A 9,940-nucleotide genomic window follows, 5' to 3' on the forward strand; every position below is an offset into this window, starting at 1 on the left:
CACAAATGTTTGGCTCTTCACTAAGTGACAACTTATTTTATTTGCAAATAAGGTATTTGTGCCCCAATAGGGCACTCACCATCATCCAGTCAAAGAGTAGGAACAGTGCCATGTGATTTAGGTTACTAATCTTATATAATGAATTGTGAATAGGCAAAGATATAGTAGGATTAACAGTTGAGGAATACCACATGAGTATAAATGTGCTCTGGCTGGGTGTTTAGCATTTCAAACAACTAAAACTAAAAATAAAAATAGACTGTTGTGAAAATGGAAAAAGGGCTGCGTCAAATTAAAGTGTTTCTGTAAGCAGTACAACCTGTTACAGCCATATTACAACAGCCTGGTTTCAGCCAGGTCTGAAACTTGTTGGCTTGGAGTTCTAGAAGAGAATGTAAGGGGGAAGGGGGAAGAAGAAACAACAGATTTTTGAAATACATTCAAAGCAAGACTGAAGAATTTAGATAACTAGGTGCGCATAACTTACAGGCACACTACTGAAATGCTGAAACAAAATTTCCAAGCTATTAATAGTTATTACTGGGTTCAGAAAAGCAGCAAAAAGCCAACATATATTTTGCAGCTTTCAGTCTTAGAAGTTTATTTAAACTTAGAAGTTTTTGTTTGTTTGTTTGTTTGTTTTGCAAGGTTGGCAATATCATAGATCTATTCACTTAGCTCTGGGGTTCTCAGGTGGCAGTCATCACAAAGATGATCACATAGATATTTAACTAGCAGATTCAAGAAAGTGCTCTTTTCATCCATCTTTTTCATCAACATTTCATCAAAGAACTTTCAGCTGTAACTCTGAGCTTACTGGACATTCTGTAAGTGCATCCAGCAAAGAAGAGTTTTAAAACTCCCAGTTTTCAGTGACCAGCTACCGAGAAGCAATTCCTTTCTTTTCCAAGACATGTCAGATTTCTACATTTACAAGCTCAAACAGTTGCCTTATAGATACTCCAGTACATTTGCATTTTTGATTGATTTCAGATATCAGGGAAGGTCAGGCCTAATCAGTTCTTGGATGGGCAAACTCTGATGGAGAGCAGGTTGTGGTGATGCAGCATAAGGGACTTGATGCAGCATAAAGGACTTAGCAAGAGCTGGTAAGTAGAATGTTCCTGTCCACAATTGTGGCAGTTTCTAGTTTGCTGCTCCTGCAGCTCTCTTTGTTATTGTTAAGATATTAGCTGTCACACCTGGATCAAACCTTCAATGGGAAATTATAGCAGGCCTAATGTTAAAATAGTTGAACAGGTTTTAGCAGATGCAGGATGAAGTTATCAACTATAAATTATCATAAATCTAACAATTTCTGCTTAATTTTGTTTTGATAGATAACTTTTACTTCTTGTCCTGTGCTATTGGGTGGTGTTATGTCCCTTTTAAACAGCTCTCCTCTTCTACCCCAGAGGTAATCATAATTGTGTAATAGATAAAGTCTCTTTGCCATGTGCAGTATATGGTGTGCTTATGTGCACAAGAAGTTCTGGGCTATTATACCACCATCACTGCTTCTATTGTCAGCTTACAGACTTAATATCCTCCCAGCTACAGCAGCACTTAGCTCAGTTTCAGTTGTAATAGAAAAGAAACACAACCAGAAGTTAGGGGAAAGCTGCTGAGACTGCTCTTGTGACTTGAATGACTGCTCTTCAGTCTGCATGAGCATGCCAGCAGTATTTGCAATACTCTGCTAAATATGTTTAACAGTGAGGTTGGCAGACTGTTTTGGTTATTTTCGCTTTAGCTCCTTGAAGCCACTTTCTATACGTGCCCCTTTTGTATATGCTTTACAATAGCATCCGCTAACTGCTAATATTAAAGAGTGTAACAGGCAAGATGGATGTCTGGTCTAACCCAACGTGTCCACTCTTGTCTTCTGATCTTGCCCCCAACAAGAGTTGGACAAGCAATTTTCTCACTTCTTCCTTCTATGCCAACCTTATTTTTTGGAGGGGGTTCTTCATAAGCTAGATCTCTTCCTTCCTGCCCACTGCACAAACACAGTCTTGTGAAACGTGCAATGAGGAACAAGGATGGAGCTGGCTCCCCCTCTTTGCCCCCTGCTACTCTCATTCTCTTGTTCACTGAAAGCTCCGATTGACTTTGAATCAGTTCCATGGGGCTTTGTGATGACAGAAGTTTGCCCAGAGACAATTTGGGTGAATTTTGTTTTTAGACTTCAAAGAACATTGTGCTTGTACATGTAGTTCAGACAGAATTATTGATAAAGTTAGAGTGGGATTAACAAAAAGTGCTGCTGGGGTCATGGCTGTAAACTCTGAACCTATGATGTGCCACGAAACATTGGATTTTAAATCTGACCTTTAGGGCTTCCCATATCATTATGAATTTGAGGCAAAATTTTATTTGTATTGTTAGTTTTCAACTTTCTGCTTGTTTTAGGATTTCAAATTTTACACACAGAGTTTTGTGTGCATCTGTTACTGCAGAAGTTTTAGCCTGAGGATGCTCATCACAGTCAAAAGAGATAAATCTAAGACCTAGTAACATGTAAAAACAGGCATTGCCCTTATACTGTATTATCTTTCTGTTATTATATATAAAGCTTTTCACCATTTGAATCAGGTCTGGAAAACTGGTGTGGGAATGGGCAGAGGAGGGAGACTAACACTAAATGTTCTTGTTTGGTTATTTATATTTTTAAAGACTTTTTAAAATGAAAACTTCAAATGTTTCAGAAATGGTGAAATGGCACATGAGTACTCAGAAGCAGGGGAGCTGGTGAGCAGGGGGACCATAATCCAGCTGCTGGTATTTTTAGACATTTTAAGAAAAGTAGGCTCAAGAATTGCCATGCCTCTCATTTATAATCAGGTTAAAGGGCAACAGCTTTTTGTTCTTTCCTCGGGGTGCTTCACCCTTTCATCCTAATGCACATGAACCTTGGGCCTAGGATGAACATTTCTAGTCCCCTGTATGATGCGACCTCAAACTGCATCTTAAGCCCCCTTTTCATCAGTATAATGTCATTATCAGAAATCTTGTGTGACCTCTGTGGCATCAAACTATTCTGTCAATATGCACGGCCATTAGCAAGCTGCTAAAAGGGTTTAGTGCATGATGAGGGATGTTAGAGTGCTTTTTCTTCAGGACTTTTTTTCATGAAACTATTTTTACTGCAAGTCTGCATAGGAAGAGCTTGTATGAATTTAACCCTGAATGATGAGATTAAAAAAATAACAGGCTGATTGCCCTATGGTGGTTTTCTACTGTAACTTCTCTAAGTAGGTATGGTATTTATAATTAAGAGAATAAGTATATTATAGTTATATAATATAAATGCATATAGATACTGTCTGTATGCCTAGTGACATACATGTATACATCATTTATAATTATACATATTTTGTTTCATTTTTGCATTTATTTTGTTTACCTAAATTTATTTTATACTATTGTATATAATGTATGGCAAAAATTAGAATCATTCTGTGGCTCTTGCTATCTCAGGAGGCTTTCCTGCCTCCATCTCCTGCATTGGGAGCACCCTGCACAACCCCAGCACAGAACAGCGCTCATGAAGAACTGCTTTATACTGGGACTTCTGAGCACACATATCATAACATTAGAACCAAATCCACAGAAGTACTTTCTCACTTCTTTTCTGACTTTACCCCTCTGTGCTGGAGAGAATGGTGTTTCGCTGAGAGGTTGCAGGGTTTGTTTTCCCTGCCCAGCCTGTGTTTGCAGACTGAAGCAGACAGATGACCCAGCAAACAGTTTACAAATACCAGTTACTTTGCAGGACATCAGCAGATTTTCCATATGTCTGCCACAGCTGCCATGTAAGCCCAATAGCTCCCTAGTCAAAATCTGACTTCTCTGTTCTGGCATTGCACTATTTTGATCTCTCTGTGACCATAAATGAGCAAAACAGGACCAAAAAGTCACTGAGTCACACAGCATGAACTTCTTATCACAACCATCCAAGGAGGAAGGTACGAAACATCTTTGCACCTTCACGAGTAGATTATGAAATAACCACTGAGGCTTGGAGAATAAAGCAAAATTTCCCTCAGAAGAGATTATTGAGAGGATTGTAAAATATCTCTAGGCATCCAGTTGGTGCCTGTAACATGTTTCCTTGGAGAATAATGTAAGTAATTTCTTCCCCGAATGAGTTAAGTTCCGGATAAACTCTGTCGAGAATAAACTCTCACCAAGGTGAGCAAACAAAATCTAGACTAAGGAGTAGAGATTTTTACTCTTTGTGGCAGTTTATGTACCCAGTAATGAAGATATGACACAAGGCACTCTGCATGGTGTGGTAGAGGGGAAGAGGTGTTACATGTTTCTATTTAACTCCTCATTCTTTATCTGTTTTGAAAGGGACTGACAAATTAAACCAATGTTGAACATATTTGCTCTAAGTTCATGACTCAAGTAGAGAATTATCTTGAATGAACTGATTGTCTGAATTAATTAGGAAATGGAAAACATCCTGCAACACAGATGATTTGCATGTCACGGAAAAGGAATAATCAAACTGCCCAATTCATGAGCACTGTGGTATGGGATCTGTTTAACAATGCACCACAAAATGGGTACTAGCTAATACATTAATAACTGATAAAGTTTGCTTAGAAATAATTTCTATTTTTCTATCTGAGGAAGCAAACAAAAAACTATGAGTGCTTAACGTATGTAGCATTAGAAAGCTGGCTTTAGGAGAGACTGTCATCTTAGACAACTATCACATTCTGCTAATGTAAAGAAGAAAAGTGTATGGAGGACTGCACTGATTTTGTAATATCAAATGAAAACCTGAAACTCTGATACATGAGGACTGCCCAGTGCCCAGAAGGTCTGGGTGCAGAAGAAAAATGCAGTTTTCATGTGCCCTCAAAGGCTGACCTAGTCACTTGAATGCTGCCATGAAGTTTCTATTCAAAATGACATAGAATATGGAAAATAAGATACCCAAAAAGCTCCAGTCTAATCAAAAACATATTAAACATTCAGTGGATGGAAGAGAGATCCCTCTTGCAATTTATGGTTGGCTCAGATACCTGCATAAGTCAGTGATGCTTCGATGCTCAGGGGTCAGCTCCTGCCTTGGACCGTACTTGCAGTCAGGTACCACTCTCCAGATTTAAGCATCTCTTTCAAAAATTTTATACCAATCCCAGCTAGGCTAACTCCTACAGTGTGCTGAGGATTGCCAAGGATCTGATCTGAATTAAGAACAACACATGAATTCACTGTTTCTAATGCTTTCCAGTTAGAGGAGAGCAGAACTTTCCTTACAATTATTGACTTATATGTCACAACATCAGAAATCAAATTAAAAATTATTAACTTAATAAGCTTAGATGTAATTATTTTTGTACTCATAAAAAGATGAGGATTGAAGACCACATGACTTCAGTACCACAGGCTTGAACAACACTGATCACCATAGGCTGTCATGATTCAGTTGCAAAAGGCAGCAATACCACTGCACTGATTTCTGTGCAACTTGTTTCTAGGACATGCTGCTCCTCTGCTGAAAAGACATAGTCTTTACAGATTTTCAGCTTAGTTTCTCTTTTATATCTAATTTTAAAAACACTAAATAGTATTCAGGAGTTGCTTTAAGTAGCCAACAGTAAGTCACAGTTATAAAATAGTATAGATCACGAAAGCCAAAGCAACTTTTGATACAAGTCCAGATACAAGAGTTATGTCTGTTTCTTCTTAGTACTTGGCTGAAAACAAAATATATTGTAAATATATATATTAAATCTGTTTCAAAATAAAACATTCAATGAAAACCACTGCTTTTTATACATACAAAGCCTCTTTTCTATGTGCTGATGGCAAGTCTATTATCATACAACTACTGAGTGGTTAAGACTGATGGTTTTCACTTTCTGCCTTTCAAAGGCTGTGGCAAAATGTTATTTCCTTGTAACCACATTGGTTCAGTTTATAGCATTCAAAGCTCATGCCAATATTATTTCAAAATGTAGTAGATGTAAGTTCTCCTTTATGGCTTCTTAATACAGATATTAAGAGATGAGTTAATTTTCATATCTATCAGGGCTAATGCAGTTTTAAATCTGGTCTTTCAGACTGTCAATTTGATAAAGTGTTGTCTCTTTTGGATGGTAAAGAGGTTTGGGAAGCCCACTAAAGGAATCAAGATTTTTCTGAGAGTTCGTGGCAGAACTAACAGGGACTATATGTCCTTAAACATGCAAGTCATCAGATCATGCAGCAGTTGCACACGCTTCCTGTGCATGCAGTGACCCGCTCCAGGTGTGAAATTTCTGATCTGGGTGATCTGAAACAGTTGCCCCTACACTATAGAAGAGCACTCTTCTGGCTTATGCCAGCTTTGTGCACATTGTATTCAACAGAGAATAAATTCAGGCTGATAAACGTCCTTAAATACTGGTAGAGGAAATTACTCTCAAGTTCCCAAGCAACTACATCAAATTTGCTGAGCAATCGTGCTGCCTGCTGCTGCATGGACCCCAGTGACAGGGAGTGTGGCGTCCACTCAAGGCCTACATATTGCAAGTGTGTGGAACAGTTCTTAGCTCATGTTCTTACTGCAGGGTTGGGCTGGTGACGTAGGGTTAGATAAATTCCCTGGCTATCACAGTTAGAGGTTGCCTACTCCTTCCCTGAAATCATGGTGAGAATGATCACTCCAGAGCTGCTGGACAGAAGAAATAGCAGAAAAACGGTTTAGAGAGTCAAGAGATTGTGGACAACTTCTGCAGATCTGATGTGTTTGTGCCTTGGGATACCTGTGAAATACAAGTGCAAAATGTGGCCAGAACTTCATGTTAATGTAATGTAAAAGACTTGTGGAAGTAGCCGCGGGAAGCCAAGCTAGCTGGCTGTGTGGTGCATGTGCACAGACCAAGGGTTTCACACAATGCTCTTTCCTAGCCACGCCAAGATACAGCATCTTCCCGAGAATGAACTAACTAGTATGATACGCCTACAGTGGCTTGGGACCACCTACTCTTTTTTGTCCCTAGTCTGTGCTGTTATCATGTCAGGATTTGGTGCCTGCCTTGTGCCATAAACCCATCCGATTCTAGCCTGTGGCATGACCCAAAGGATGAGCAAAGAAAGCCCTGCCTGCCTCAGGCCCTCCCTGTGCAGCAGAGCATTTGTTTTCTTTTCCCCCCTTCTCTCTTCTCTCTGGGAATAAGCTGTTAACATTGTAGTTATTTACAGGAATTAAATCAAATGACAAATACAGAAATATTTTTTTTCCTTACTAGTGTATCACTACAAGTATTGTCATTAATTATCCTTTACTTTTCATTTAGTATAATCAGTAAAGCTGACTTGTATCTACAATAGTAGAATTTATCTCCAGTTTCAAGTTGAGGCTTTTTTATTTGTCTGATTGTTTTAATTGCATTTCTGATAAGGTACAGTGTGTTTCAAGTACCTCGAGTTAATTGACATTGGCATCGCAAAGACAAATTGGGTAACACTGTGCTAACAGAAATGGGGTATGTGGATGTCTTTGAAAAATGAAAGTGGGAACACCTTGGAAGAAATAGGATCTTTGAACAGTAACATCAAGAAATAGCTTCTAAAGTGAAGACTGTGCTTATTAATTCAACACTGACCACAGCTGATTGATTTTTTTCCTATGATTTTGGAAAGTTTTGAAGAAATCATGTGAAATGAACATTTGCAGAGATTGTTTACCTACTACTGCATTTTTGTGAAAAAGAACTGCACTATGTCTGGAGTCTGACACTTTGGGAGGTCACATACTCTCTTAAAAATGAATGTATGGATTTACTGGCCTGCAGCTGCCAAACAGCTCTTCTCAGTGGTGCCAATGTGTTGTAGCAGGATTACTTTACTTCACCATCGCATTTTGAAGAGCAAGACTGAAATCTTCATTGCCCCCTCTTCAGGGCAGTTGTGGTAAAGTGAAGTTATCCACTGAAACTCAGAAGCGACGCTAGGTTCTGTGTGCATTTGAGGAAGCTTCTCAATTTTAATAAAGCAGCTCTGGCTTTTGAGTCTGAGCATGACTAAAACTGGTTTTGATAAATATTTCTCTTATGTACTTGAATTCCCTGAACACATCCTAATTCGTGCTTAACACTAAGGAAGACTGCAAATTAAAGTAGATGTACCCTTTGTGTTAGATTTATGTAGTTGTATAGATCAGGAAGATTTAACAAGAATCTTAACTGCAACCAGCTTTTACGAATTGGTAAATTAATAATTTTCACTTAGTTTATTGGATGATTTTAGCCTGTTTTCATCATATTGTTTCCCCAAACTTCTTTGTTACTTAAACACATTAGACAGATGTTTTCAAAGATTACTCTGTGGATACTAAAACCATATTCTATACAGATTCTTAAGTGATCACCTTAGCAGCCACTTGTAGGAAAATATTAAATGATGTAAATAACAATTCCCAGTTTTCTTTCTTCTTCCATAGTCTCCCAAGAGGGAGGTGTGTATACTTTTTGGAGATACTTGTTTTGAAAAGGTTTGTATTTGACAAATGTGTTTGTGCTTAAGCACTATGGGTTAGCATGGCTAGGTTTGTTTAGTTGCTGTGTATTTCTTCTGACAGAGACATTAAAAATTCACTGTGCACTTGAAACAGTAAATAAGAGGTTTAAAGCCCAGGGCAGGTCATTTCGTTTCCGTAGATATTATTCTTTCAAGCATTACTTCTTCCACATTGAGTGAAGTTGCTGGACGGCACCGTTACCTCAGAATCTTTGGGAGAAAATATTTACTTTTAGTATGTCAAACTACAAAGACAGGGACTGAATCTAAATTTGATTCAAAGTTTATGAGAAGTTTTTGAAATGCGTACAGCTTAAAGACTACTGTCCAGTTGCTGTGGTCCACAAAAATAGTGAATGAAAGTGCTTAGCTATATCTAGTTTGAGAAGTAGTCAGTTTTTTGGTCTCAGTAGATGAGTGTTCAAGCATAGGCAGCAAAATTTCATCTGAAGTTGACTTTCTGCTGACATTTATGCAAGCAAAATGGAAAGTCTCATAACGTCATGGAGAAGAACATGGTTGATTCACATAATGTTTGGGCAGGTTTCTGAATGTATATTTTTTTATTCACCCTGTTGTAATCCTGACCTTGTCTGCACTGCTAAGTACGCTACCTTTGTGAAAGCCAAAGAGTCCACAGAAAGTGTCAGCATCATTTCCATGCATCTCACACAGCAGTCACCCTTCATCAGGTCCTAGCTCAGGAAGCCCCGGGTGGCTATCGACTTACAGTTTTTGTTCTATGGCTTGTGGATTTGTTTGAGCCAAAAGAGACAGGTAGGAGAGGAATGTGTGAGGAAAAAAAAGTAAACTATGCAAATCAGGTTCAGATACATGCTCTGAAATGTATAATGCAGCTTGGCTTGCCTTTCCAAGCCTGCAACTCCAGTCCAAAGTCATTGTCCTTTTTTAAGGGATTTTTTTTCTTTATTCTGTAGTTGTGGATGACCCCTGCAACATTTTACACTTTACCTGTGTCTGGTAGTTTTTCTCAGATTTTTTGTACACTGTTAGTGCTCCAGGCAACTGGAAGCAGATCATGAGCCCACGCCAAAACAATCTGCCTCTCTGCAAAACCTTTCAGTTGAGGTGTGGCATGATGTTAAACCACAGAAGATCTATGGTTGGGCCAGAGCGAAAGCAGAGCTTACCTTCATGTAATCTTACACAAAGAAGGTAAACAGGCAACAGGCTTTTTGTGCTTCTAGATATCAAGATATCTAGATATCAAGAAAAATTTAATAGCACATTTAATGGGAACCAGCTTCACTCATATGTGAGAAAAAAGGGTAGTAGACATCTTTCATTTGGCCTTTCAGTAATCAAGTAATCATTCATGGCCTCAAGTATTATTTAAGCAGACTATCCCCACTCAAGCACCTCCATCAGGAAAAACAAACAAACAAAAAAAATTCAA

At 38.5% G+C, this 9,940-nt stretch overlaps 1 long non-coding RNA gene across 1 annotated transcript; it reads left to right on the plus strand.

Annotated features, from left to right (window-relative positions):
• The first annotated feature begins 229 nt into the window (after window positions 1-229).
• Window positions 230-6,175, plus strand: LOC310902023. Its single transcript, XR_014586414.1, has 3 exons — window positions 230-827; window positions 994-1,109; window positions 6,084-6,175. It is a non-coding gene; the product is annotated as an uncharacterized lncRNA (long non-coding RNA).
• The last annotated feature ends 3,765 nt before the right edge of the window (window positions 6,176-9,940 follow it).

The sequence above is a fragment of the Anser anser genome, assembly GCF_964211835.1.
Source record: "Anser anser genome assembly, chromosome: 6".
Classification (NCBI taxonomy): Eukaryota; Metazoa; Chordata; class Aves; order Anseriformes; family Anatidae; genus Anser; species Anser anser.